General features: G+C 38.4%; 1 non-coding gene across 1 annotated transcript; it reads right to left on the bottom strand.

Moving 5' to 3' along the window:
- Positions 1-11,495: 11,495 nt before the first annotated feature.
- LOC136168072 (U6 spliceosomal RNA) lies at positions 11,496-11,598 on the bottom strand. Its single transcript, XR_010663228.1, has one exon. It is a non-coding gene; the product is annotated as a U6 spliceosomal RNA (small nuclear RNA).
- Positions 11,599-12,229: the final 631 nt, after the last annotated feature.

Here is a 12,229-nt window from a genome sequence, read left to right as displayed (position 1 = left end):
TTTGGGATACTGGACCTGAGGAATGGACCATTTGCTTGCAGAGGTACACAGTTACTCAATAAAAGGGGTATTTTACAACGTTATAAACGGCAGTCTGCAAATCTCAGACAGGAAGTAATGTTTTAGTATCTGAACTCTATCAAGGATAGGAACAAAGAAAGAAATGTTAGTTTGAGTCTTGTTAAGGAAGAAAAGGCAGGGTGTTTGGTTTCCAGGTAGAAGTTTGCCTTTGGCTTTTAAATGATTTCAAGCAACTTGGAATTACTCTGATTTCTCTGTGTATCTCTTATGCCCAGATCTTCATATTCTTAAGGGGACATGCATAAAATAGACCTATACAATAACAACATTCAGAATTATGATGAGTATCTGAGAAAAACATAGATTAATGATGTTTGACCTTTCGACCCTTAGCAATTTTCAGTTACTTTTAAGGATGAGGACAGGAAAGAAAATAGCCAATCACTTACCTGTGACTCTCCACTTTAGTGAACAACAACAACAAAAAAAAGATCAACAGATTTCTCAGTGGAGATTATACCTGGCTTCTTTCACCACTCTACTGTTTTGTTTTTTTTTTTTTTAATCTTACATATATTTTGCATACGTTTAGCTTCTTAAAATGTTTATTTTCATTGAAGGGGGGCTATTTGCTATAGCTGGTCTGTTTTTTGATTAATTGTGAGTTTGAATGTTCAAATACAATAGATAGTCATCTTTTTCCATTTTTCCTGCTCCAGTTGGGGTTGGTTGCTCTAAATTCTGGAGTGATCCATTTTTTTCCTGACATTTCTTGAATAATCTTCATTACTTAGTGAATTCCCTTTGAAAGTATAAATGTTAGTCCTTGTATGGTTTTGGAAATTGATGGCTGCTGTGCTGAAAGGATGGTGAATTGGGATGATGGAAGAAGTAGGGTGAAGGGCTGAGGTAAAACAATAGAGAAAGAGGAAGACTCTGCTAGAGACAAAGAGAGGAGGACAGCAGTTGTGAAAAAGTAGGGATTGGGGATTTAAGGCTGCTTAGACTTGATTAATAGAAGCCGTAAAAATGAAATGCTGAGCCAAGGGAAAAAAATTGAACTTGAGGAGTCCCTTGAAAATGTGTTAATGCCTTTACTTGGCAAGCAGGTTTTTTTTTCCCTACTGAGTATAAAACCATTGCATAAAGAGATGGTGTTTTGTTTTGTTTTGTTTTCCACATAGTCCAGTTTTTTTCTAAACTGCTGATTATGCTCAGGTTGAGATAAAATCATCATTTCCACTAAACAAAAAGAAAAGAAAAATGACAATAGGTCTATACTGGTCTAATGCCACACATGTGGGTGTATGGAATATCTTCACTAAGTCAGGATTAAGGTAAATTTTTAAAATAGATTTCAAAATGTTATTGGTAGACTAAGATATTTAATTTCAGCAACAGTGAAGACAGTTTGTACTTTAAAAAATGGGAGATTTTGCAGTGTTTTTTTTTTTTTTTTCAAGAGAATGTTGTGTTGACATGGATGGTACATAAAGTATTTTCTAACAAAATTTATCTGGAAAATTGAAAATCAGTCTTAAGAGAAGAAAATAATTTGTGACAAATCATTTTATCATTAATGGCAAACCGGAGAACCTCCAAAAATAGATAAGAAATAAAATGTTGATAGTATTTTCATTACTGGTAAAACTGCTTTTGGTATATTTACTACATGCAAGCAGAATCTGAGATACACAACTTTAATCTGTCAAAAAGCAAGCATACAAGAATAGCACAAGAGGCTAGAGTTAGAGGGTAATAAAAACCATCACCTTGACTATAAATGACTGAACTGTAACTATAAAGTAGTCTAAACTATGTCTATAAAATGTCAACTAAATGACTGTTTCTTTGAGGGATCAGTGAAGGATAAAGAAATGAACTACAAGAACTTTCAGGTGTTGGATGGTTAGTTTAATACATACTGTTTTCTCATGGGTTATACATGGTAATCTTTCTTCTCCCTGGCGTTAGTAGTTAACTATTAGCAAGTGTTGACTTCCCAGGTGGCTCAGTGGTAAAGAATCTGCCTGTCAAGCAGGAGGTGTGGGTTTGATCCCTGCGTCAGGAAGATCCCCTTGAGAAGGAAATGGCAACCCACTCCAGTATTCTTGCCTGGAGAATCCCATGGACAGAGGAACCTGGTGGGCTACAGTCCATGGGGTTGCAAAAGAGTCAGACATGACTTAGCGACTTAACAGTAACAATTAGTTAGTACCCCTCCTCCCCATCCCTCATACATGCATGCACACACATACTTGCAAAGATGCACACCTGTACACAGAGATGTATACAGACACAGAAATGTATGCAGAGATGTTTAGACATATGCACACACGTACACAGATACACGTACACAGGTACACACACTTTGTGTAAAACTGTTGGCCAGTTAGGAATAACACCTTCTCTAACCTAGTGGTTCTCATCTGGAGTGATTTTGCCCATCAGGGAGCATCTGAAAATGTCTGGAGAGATGGTTGATTGTCACAATTTGGGAGAAGAGGAAGGGTGTTACTGGTCTTGTGGTTCAGATGTCAACGATTCTCCTCAACATCCTAGAATGCGAAGGTCATCTTTCCACAGCAGGGAATTATCCATCCAACATTTCAGTAGTGTTCAGGTTGTAAAAACTTAATTGTTGTGAGTAACTTAGTCTCCTTATTAATTGTTCAGTATTTTGGAGTTAGTCCTTTTAAAACTTCTACTCCCCAAAAAATTGCCAAGGAGCCTGGGAATTTACTTGACACCATGAGTGTATTTAAAGGGCTCACAGCTCAGAGCCCTGAGTAGAGTTCCCTGAGCTATACAGCATGTTCTCATTAGTTATCTATTTTATATATCGTAGCAATAGTGTATACATGGCAATTCCAAGCTCCCAATGTGAACCAGTTTCTCAAAATAAATATATACAACTATATGCATATATACATATCTTTTTCTTCTGTTTCTCTGAAAAACTCTTACTAATATACAGGTCTGTTCCATCTTAGAAGAGTGACCCTGATGTCTTCTGGTTCCTTCCTTGCTTTTACCTGCCCCGTGACTAGTTTTTAATATCTGAATCACACAGTCATGACCAACATTCCAGCATCTTGTAAATTACGAGGCTGGTAAATTGTGATTCTGCTGGTTATTTTGCATTGCGAGGGACCAGAAATCCTCGGTTTTGATTGTCTACCTTAAGTCTTGTTAAGTGGTGTGTTGGAGGACACTGGGAACAAAAAGTGCCCACCAAACTGGGCATGCATGGTAAGACTGAACAATGAGGCCCTCAGTTATTACAGGGTAATTTAGGCACAGGGCAGGATTGGCAGACAAAGATCTGGAAGCATTGGCAGCTGCATTCCGCACTGCCTCGGGGCCACTGGGCCTATCTGATTGTTGACCTAGGGTATAAGAATAGGTGTGAGGAAACAGGACATGCATTCTTAAGTCTAGATTTTTGAATGGATAGCTTTTTTTGTGGATGGAGGGAATAGTCAGTGAAAATTGTTGTTATTATGTGGGAACTAATGGGAGTAACCAGCAGAGAGGCTGTCTGGTCCTAATGATTATTAAACCATATCTATTACCTACAAACCCCTTGATAACAGAAGTCACATGTATGCACAGTCCTAGGTAGGGTCAATGGAGAACACAAAAAAATGTCAGGGCCCAAGATGACATCAGCTCTGCCAACAGCCATATGTGGTGCTGGGCCCCTCTGAGACTTAGCCACCTTATCTATTAATCATTGGAGCCTGTAGTAGTTAATTTTATGTGACAAGTTGGCTAAGCACAGTGCCTAGATATTTGGTCAAACATTATTGTAGGTGTTTCTGTGAGGATATTTTTTTGGATGTATCATACATGCTCAGTCACTCAATCACGTCTCACTCTTTGCAACCCTATGGACTGTAACCCACCAGGTGCTCTGTCCTTGGGATTTCCCAGACAAGAGTACTGGAGTGGGTTGCCATTTTCTTCTCCAGGGGGTCTTCCCGATACAAGCATCGAACCCACATCTCCTGCATTGCAGGTGGATTCTTTACTCCTGAGCCATCTGGAAGCCTTTTTGGATTAGATTAGCGTTTAAATTGGAGACATTGAGTAAAGCAGATTGGCTTTTGTGATGTGGGTGGGCCTCATACAGTCAGCTGAAGGTTTTTTTACAGAATAGAGTCTACCTTACCTAATGCCAAGAAGGAAGTCTGCCAGCAAGTCTTCCCGTGGACTAAAAGTGCAGCTCTTTCCTGAGTGTCCAGCCTCTTAGTTTGGTCTGCACATACTAGACTGAAGAAACCCTGCAACTGTGTGAAACAATTCCTCAAAATAAATTTCTATATCTACAACTATACACATATATACATATCCTGTTGGTTTTGTTTCTCTGGAAAGGTCTTAGTAATATATAGGTCTATTCCATCTTGGTATAGTGGCTCTGTAGTTTTCTGTTCAGTCATTTCTGTGTCCTCAAACAAAAGCCCATGGAAACTTCTGGATCCTTAATGTCCTTATTTATCTTCTGCCTAGTTGTTTTATCCATTATTGAAAATGAAGTGTTGAAATTTCCAGCTGTTATTATTGAATTCTCTATTTCTCCCTTCATTTCATCCATTTTTAATCTTGTATGTTTGAGAATGGTTTAAGGTACATTTATGTTCATGATTGTTTTCTCTTCTGCTGGATTGACTTGCTGGCCTTGTGTTAAGAATTTCCCTCTTTCTCTTTAAAGTAACAGTGTTTTCCTTAAAGGCTCTTTTGTCTAATGGTAGTATAGCCACCTAAGATCTATTGTGGTTACTTTTTTCAAGGTATTTATTTTTCCTTTTACTTTCAGCCTATAAGTATCTTTGAATCTGAAGTTACGCACTTCTGAACACCATATAGTTGGAAAATTTTCTTTAAACTCTTTTGCCAATCTTTGCTTTGAAATTAATGTTCAATCCACATACATCTAATGTAATTACTGATACAGTAGAATTGACATCTAGAATTTTGCTATTTTTCTACATGTCTATTTTTTTTTGTTTTTATCCCTCCCTTAGTAACTTCTTCTGTGTTAAATAATTGGCAGTGTACCATTTTACTTCCCTTGTTCTATTTTCTGTATTTTAATTTTTATTTTTTTAGTGGTTGCCTTGAGGATTACAATCAGCATCTGACCTGAAACAACTTATCGGATTAATACTAACTTAATAAGAATTGAAGATAGCGATGCATTCCTGTTACTTCTTTCATCTCTTTTTAAAAGTGGTACCATATTTTATTTTTTCTGTTTTTTAATTTTTTATGGAGTATAGTTGCTTTATAACATTGTTAGTTCCTACTATACAGCAAAGTGAATCACCTGCATGTATAGATATATCCCCTGTTTCTTAGATTTTCTTCCCATAAAGGTCACCACAGAGCACTGACTCGAGTTCATGTGCTGGCAGCAGCTTCTCAGTTCAGCTCACTTCAGGGGCTCAGTCGTGGCCGTCTCTTTGTGACCCCATGGACTGCAACACGCCAGGCCTCCCTGTCCACTACCAACTCCTGGAGTTTACTCAAACTCATGTCCATTGAATCGTTGATGCCATCCAACCATCTCATCCTCTGTCATCTCCTCCTGCCTTCAGTCTTTCCCAATATCAGGGTGTTTTCCAATGAGTCAGTTCTTCGCACCAGGTGGTGCAAGGATTGGAGTTTCAGCTTCAGCATCAGTCCTTCCGATGATTATTCAGGACTGATCTCCTTCAGGATGGACTGGTTGGATCTCCTTGCAGTCCAAGGGACTCTCAAGAGTCTTCTCCAACACCACAGTTCAAAAACATCAATTCTTAGGCACTTAGCTTTCTTAATAGTTCAACTCTCACATGCATACATGACTACCGGAAAAACCATAGCTTTGATGAGATGGGCCTTTGTTGGCAATGTAATGCCTCTGCTTTTTAATATGCTATCGAGGTTGGTCGTAACTTTTCTTCCAAGGAGCAAGTGTCTTTTAATTTCATGGCTGCACTCACCATCTGCATGATTTTGGGCCCCAAAAAATAAAGTCTGTCACTGTTTCCCCATCTGTCTGCCATGAAGTGATGGGACTGGATGCCATGATCTTAGTTTTCTGAATGTTGAGTTTTAAACCAACATTTTCACTCTCCTCTTTCACTTTCATCAAGAGATTCTTTAGTTCTTTTTCACTTTTTGCCATAAGGGTGGTGTCATCTGCATATCTGAGGTTATTGATATTTCTCTCTGCAAACTTGATTTCAGCTTGTGCTTCATCCAGACCAGCATTTCTCATGATGTACTCTGCATATAAGTTAAATAAACAGGGTGACAATATACGGCCTTGACGTATTTCCTTCCCAATTTGGAATAGGTCTGTTCCATGTCCAGTTCTAACTGTTCCTTCTTGACCTGCATACAGATTTCTCAGGAGGGAGGTCAGGTGGTCTGGCATTCCCATCTCTTGAAGAATTTCCCACAGTTTGTTATGATTCACACAGTCACAGACTTTGGCATAGTCAATAAAGCAGAAGTAGATGTTTTTCTGGAACTCTTTTCCTTTTTCGAATGGATGTTGGCAACTTGATCTCTGGTTCCTCTGCCTTTTCTAAAACCAACTTGAACATCTGGAAGTTCATGGTTCACATACTATTGAAGTCTGGCTTGGAGAATTTTGAGCATTGCTTTCTCCGAAAGCAATGGCACCCCACTCCAGTACTCTTGCCTGGAAAATCCCATGGACAGAGGAGCCTGGTAGGCTGTAGTCCATGGGGTCGCGAAGAATCAGACATGACTGAGCAACTTCATTTTCACTTTTCTCTTTTATGCATTGGAGAAGGAAATGGCAACCCACTAGAATGTTCTTGCCTGGAGAATCCCAGGATGGGGTCGCACAGAGTTGGACACAACTGAAGTGACTTAGCAGTAGCAGTTGCTAGTGTGAGATGAGTGCAACTGTGCAGTAATTTGAGCATTCTTTGGCATTGCCTTTCTTTGGGATTGGAATGAAAACTGACCTTTTCCAGTTCTGTGGCCACTGCTGAGTTTTCCAAATTTGCTGACTTATTGAGTGCAGCACTTTCACAGCATCATCTTTTAGGATTTGAAATAACTCAACTGGAGTCCCATCACCTCCACTTGCTTTGTTTGTAGTGATGCTTCCTAAGGCCCACTTGACTTCATATTCCAGGATGTCTGGCTCTAGGTGAGTGATCACACCATCATGGTTATCTGGGTCATGAAGATCTTTTTTGTATAATTCTTCTATGTATTCTTGCCACCTCTTCTTAATATCTTCTGCTTCTGATAGGTCCATACCATTTCTGTCCTTTATTGTGTCCATCTTTGCATGAAATGTTCCCTTGGTATCTCTCATTTTCTTGAAGAGATCTCCAGGCTTTCCCATTCTATTGTTTTCCTCTATTTCTTTGCATTGATTGCTGAGGAAGGCTTTCTTATCTCTTCTTGCTATTCTTTGGAACTCTGCGTTCAAATGAGTATATCTTTCCTTTTCTCCTTTGCTTTTCACTTCTCTTCTTTTCACAGCTATTTGTAAGGCCTCCTCAGACAACCATTTTGCTTTCTTGCATTTCTTTTTCTTGGGGATGGTCTTGATCCCTGTCTCCTGTACAGTGTCACGAACTGTTGTCCATAGTTCTTCAGGCACTCTGTCCATAAGATCTAATCCCTTGAATCTATTTGTCACTTCCACTGTATAATTGTAAGGAATTTGATTTAGGTCATACCTGAATGGTCTAGTGGTTTTCCCTACTTTATTCAATTTAAGTCTGAATTTGGCAATAAGGAGTTCATGGCCTGAGCCATGGTCAGCTCCCAGTCTTGTTTTTGCTGACTGTATAGAGCTTCTCTGACTTTGGCTTCAAAGAATATAATCAATCTGGTTTTGGTATTGACCATCTGGTGATGTCCCTGTGTAAAGTCTTCTCTCATGTTGTTGGAAGAGGGTGTTTGCTATGACAAGTGCATTCTCGTTGCAAAACTCTATTAGCCTTTGCCCTGCTGCATTCTGTACTCCAAAGCTAAATTTGCCTGTTACTCCATGTGTTTCTTTTTTTTTTTTTTTAATTTATTTATTTTTAAAATTTTTTATTTTTCAGTGGGTTTTGTCATACATTGATATGAATCAGCCATAGAGTTACACGTATTCCCCATCCTGGTCCCCCATCCCACCTCCCTCTCCACCCGATTCCTCTGGGTCCTCCCAGCCCATCAGGCCCGAGCACTTGACTCATGCCTCCCACCTGGGCTGGTGGTCTGTTTCACCACAGATAATATACATGCTGTTCTTTCAAAACATCCCACCCTCACCTTCTCCCACAGAGTTCAAAAGTCTGTTCTGTACTTCTGCGTCTCTTCTTCTGCCCTGCATATAGGGCCATCGTTACCATCTTTCTAAATTCCATATATATGTGTTAGTATGCTGTAATGTTCTTTATCTTTCTGGCTTACTTCACTCTGTATAATGGGCTCCAGTTTCATCCATCTCATTAGAACTGATTCAAATGAATTCTTTTTAACGGCTGAGTAATATTCCATGGTGTATATGTACCACAACTTGCTTATCCATTCATCTGCTGATGGGCATCTAGGTTGCTTCCATGTCCTGGCTATTATAAACAGTGCTGCGATGAACATTGGGGTGCACGTGTCTCTTTCAGATCTGGATTCCTCAGTGTGTATGCCCAGAAGTGGTATTGCAGGGTCATATGGTAGTTCTATTTCCAGTTTTTTAAGAAATCTCCACACTGTTCTCCATAGTGGCTGTACTAGTTTGCATTCCCACCAACAGTGTAAGAGGGTTCCCTTTTCTCCACACCCTCTCCAGCATTTATTGCTTGTAGACTTTTGGATAGCAGCCATCCTGACTGGCGTGTAATGGTACCTCATTGTGGTTTTGATTTGCATTTCTCTGATAATAAGTGATGTGGAGCATCTTTTCATGTGTTTGTTAGCCATCTGTATGTCTTCTTTGGAGAAATGTCTGTTTAGTTCTTTGGCCCATTTTTTGATTGGGTCATTTATTTTTCTGGAATTGAGCTGCAGGAGTTGCTTGTATATTTTTGAGATTAATCCTTTGTCTGTTTCCTCATTTGCTATTATTTTCTCCCAATCTGAGGGCTGTCTTTTCACCTTGCTTATAGTTTCCTTTGTTGTTCAAAAGCTTTTAATTTTCATTAGGTCCCATTTGTTTATTTTTGCTTTTATTTCCAATATTCTGGGAGGTGGGTCATAGAAGATCTTGCTGTGATTTATGTCGGACTCCATGTGTTTCTTGACTTCCTACTTTTACATTACAGTTCCCTATAATGAAAAGGACATCTTTTTTGGGTATTAATTCTAGGAAGTCTTGTAGGTCTTCATAGAACCGTTCAACTTCAGCTTCTTTAGCATTACTGGTCGGGGCATAGACTTGGATTGTTGTGATGTTGAATGGTTTGCCTTGGAAATTAATAGAAATCATTCTGTTGTTTTTGAGACTGCATCCAAGTACTGCATTTCAGACTCTTTTGTCAACTATGATGGCTACTCCATTTCTTCTAAGGGATTCTTGCGTGCAATAGTAGATACAATGGTCATCTGAGTTAAATTCACCCATTCCAATCCATTTTAGTTCTCTTGATTCCTAAAATGTCGACGTTCACTCTTGCCATCTCCTGTTTGACCACTTCCAATTTGCCTTGATTCATGGACCTAACATTCCAGGTTCCTATGCAATATTGCTCTTTACAGCATCAGACTTTGCTTTTATCACCAGTCATATCCACACCAGGGTGTTGGTTCTCATTAGTTGTCTATTTTATATGTGGTAGCGATAGTATGTGTATATCAATCCCAATCTCCCAATTTATCCTATTCCCCCTTCCACCCTTGGTGTCCACACATTTATTCTCTATTTTTGTGTCTCTATCTGCTTTTCAAATAAGATCATCTGTACCATTTTCCAAGATTCCACATATGCCATATTTGTTTTTTTTAATGTTTAATATGCAGTATTTAAAATTTATAATTATTTTTAATATGCAATATTTTTCTCTTCCTGATTAATTTCACTCTGTATGATAGTCTAGGTCCATCTGCATGTCACAAATGACCAATTTTGTTCCTTTTTATAGCTGAGTAATGTTCCATTGTGTATATGTACACAGTTTTTATCCATTCTTCTGTTGATGGACATTTAGGTTTCTTCAGTGTCCTGGCTCTTGTTAAATAATGCTGCATGGAACATTGCGGTTCATGCGTCTTTTTGATCTATGATTTTCTCTCGCTATATGCCCAGTGGTGGGACTGCTGGATCATAATGGTAGTTCTGTTTTAAGTTTTTTAAGTAACCTCCATTCTGTTCTTCAGAATGAAGAACAGTGGCTCTATCAATTTATGTTCCCTCTGACCTTGCAAGAGGGTTCCCTTTCCTCCACACCCTCTCTAGCATTTATTGTTTGTAGTTTTTAATGATGACAATTCTGACAGGTGTAAGGTGATACCTTATTGTGTTTTTTATTTGCATTTCTCTAGCAGTTAATGGTATTGAGCATCTTTTCTTGTGTTTGCTCACCATCTGTATGTCTTCTTTGGAGAAATACCTATTTAGGTCTTCTGCCCATTTTTTAGTTTTTTAAAACCTATTTACTTTTGCTTATGCTGGTTCTTTGTTATTGCATGAGCTTTTCTCTAGACGCGGCTAGCAGGGGCTACTCTCTAGTAGTGGTGGGATCTTTGGTATCAATAATTGAACCGGTGTCTGCTGCATTGGCAGGCAAATTCTTTACCACTGAAACACCAATGAATTCCCCTCTTGTTTATTTTTTTGGTATCGAGCTGCATGAGATGTTTGCTTATTTTGGAGATTGATCTTTTGTCAGTTGCAAATATTTTCTCTCGTCCTGAAAGTTGTCTTTTCGTCTAGTTTATGGTTTTCTTTGCTGTGAAAAAGCTTTTAAATTTAATTAGATCCCTCTTGTTAATCTTTGTTGTTATTTTCATTACTCTAGAAAGTGGGTAAAAAAAAATTCTGCTGTTTGTCATAGAGAGTTCTACCGATATTTTCCTCTGAGAGTTTTATAGTCCCTGGCATTACACTCAAATCTTTAATCCGTCTTGAGTTCCTCTTCTCTGTGCTGTTATTGTCATACAAATTACATCTTTATACAGTGTAAGCTCATCAGTACAGTTTTATAATTATTGTTTTATGCCATTATCTTTTCATCAAGAGAAAAAAAGTTTACAAAAATACATACAGTGTCTTACATATTTTCTTTTACTGGTGTTCTTTATTTCCTTGTGTAAATTCAAGCTAACATCTAGTGTCGTTTCACTTCAGTTTGAAGGAGTCAGTAATATTTCTTGTAGGACAGATATGCTAGCAACAAATCAGTTTTTGTTAACCTGGGAACGTCTTAATTTCTCCTCAGTTTTGCAGAATTGTTTTGAGTGACTTAAACGTTTTGGTTGACCATTAGCACTTTGCATATGTCATCCCACTGTAAAACATGGAAAACTTCATAAATTTGCATGTTATCTGTATACAGGGGCCATGGTAATCTCTGTGTTGTTTTAATTTGTGTACTTCCAAAGTATACACTATGGATCCTAGCAAACTACGGTGGAAGTGAGGGAGACTTGGTGGAAGCTACTTCTGCTCCCTGTTTTCTCATAAATCCTGCCTTTGCTACTTACAGTCTGATCTGTGGGCTATGCTATGTAAAAATGTAGGACCTTCAGGGAAATAAAATTTTTATTTTCTGTTCAGGGATCTAAGCACAATCCCCACTATTTGAGCCTCTGTTTTCAAAAACCCTCCACTCACACTCTTTTCCTAGATTTCAGTTTGATACCTCCTCATATGCAGAGCGATTCTATCTACATAGTTAATGTATTTCTCACTTGTCACAATGATTCTCACTTTTGGGAAAGAGACACATGTCTTTCATTTGAAGAAGGCATTATTATATTTATTTCAAGAGGCACTTAACTAAAATCTGGTAATTTGTTCTCACTTACAGCCAATCTATCCACAAATATCATTACCATTTAAGGCCAAAATGACCATACAGTCTCTCCCCAAATTCATGAGTAGCTTTCTATTCAGTCCAGTATTTTACTGTTAAAAAGAACAAGTTCTGTGGAGATGCAGTAAGATGAAAAACAAGAATTTAAATGTCCTGAAATTAGCAATTACATGTGGTTTATTTTACTCCTACATAGAGCATTATGACTG

This window comes from Muntiacus reevesi, chromosome 4 (genome assembly GCF_963930625.1).
Source record: "Muntiacus reevesi chromosome 4, mMunRee1.1, whole genome shotgun sequence".
Lineage (NCBI taxonomy): Eukaryota > Metazoa > Chordata > Mammalia > Artiodactyla > Cervidae > Muntiacus > Muntiacus reevesi.
This window is presented reverse-complemented; position numbering and strand designations above follow the sequence as displayed.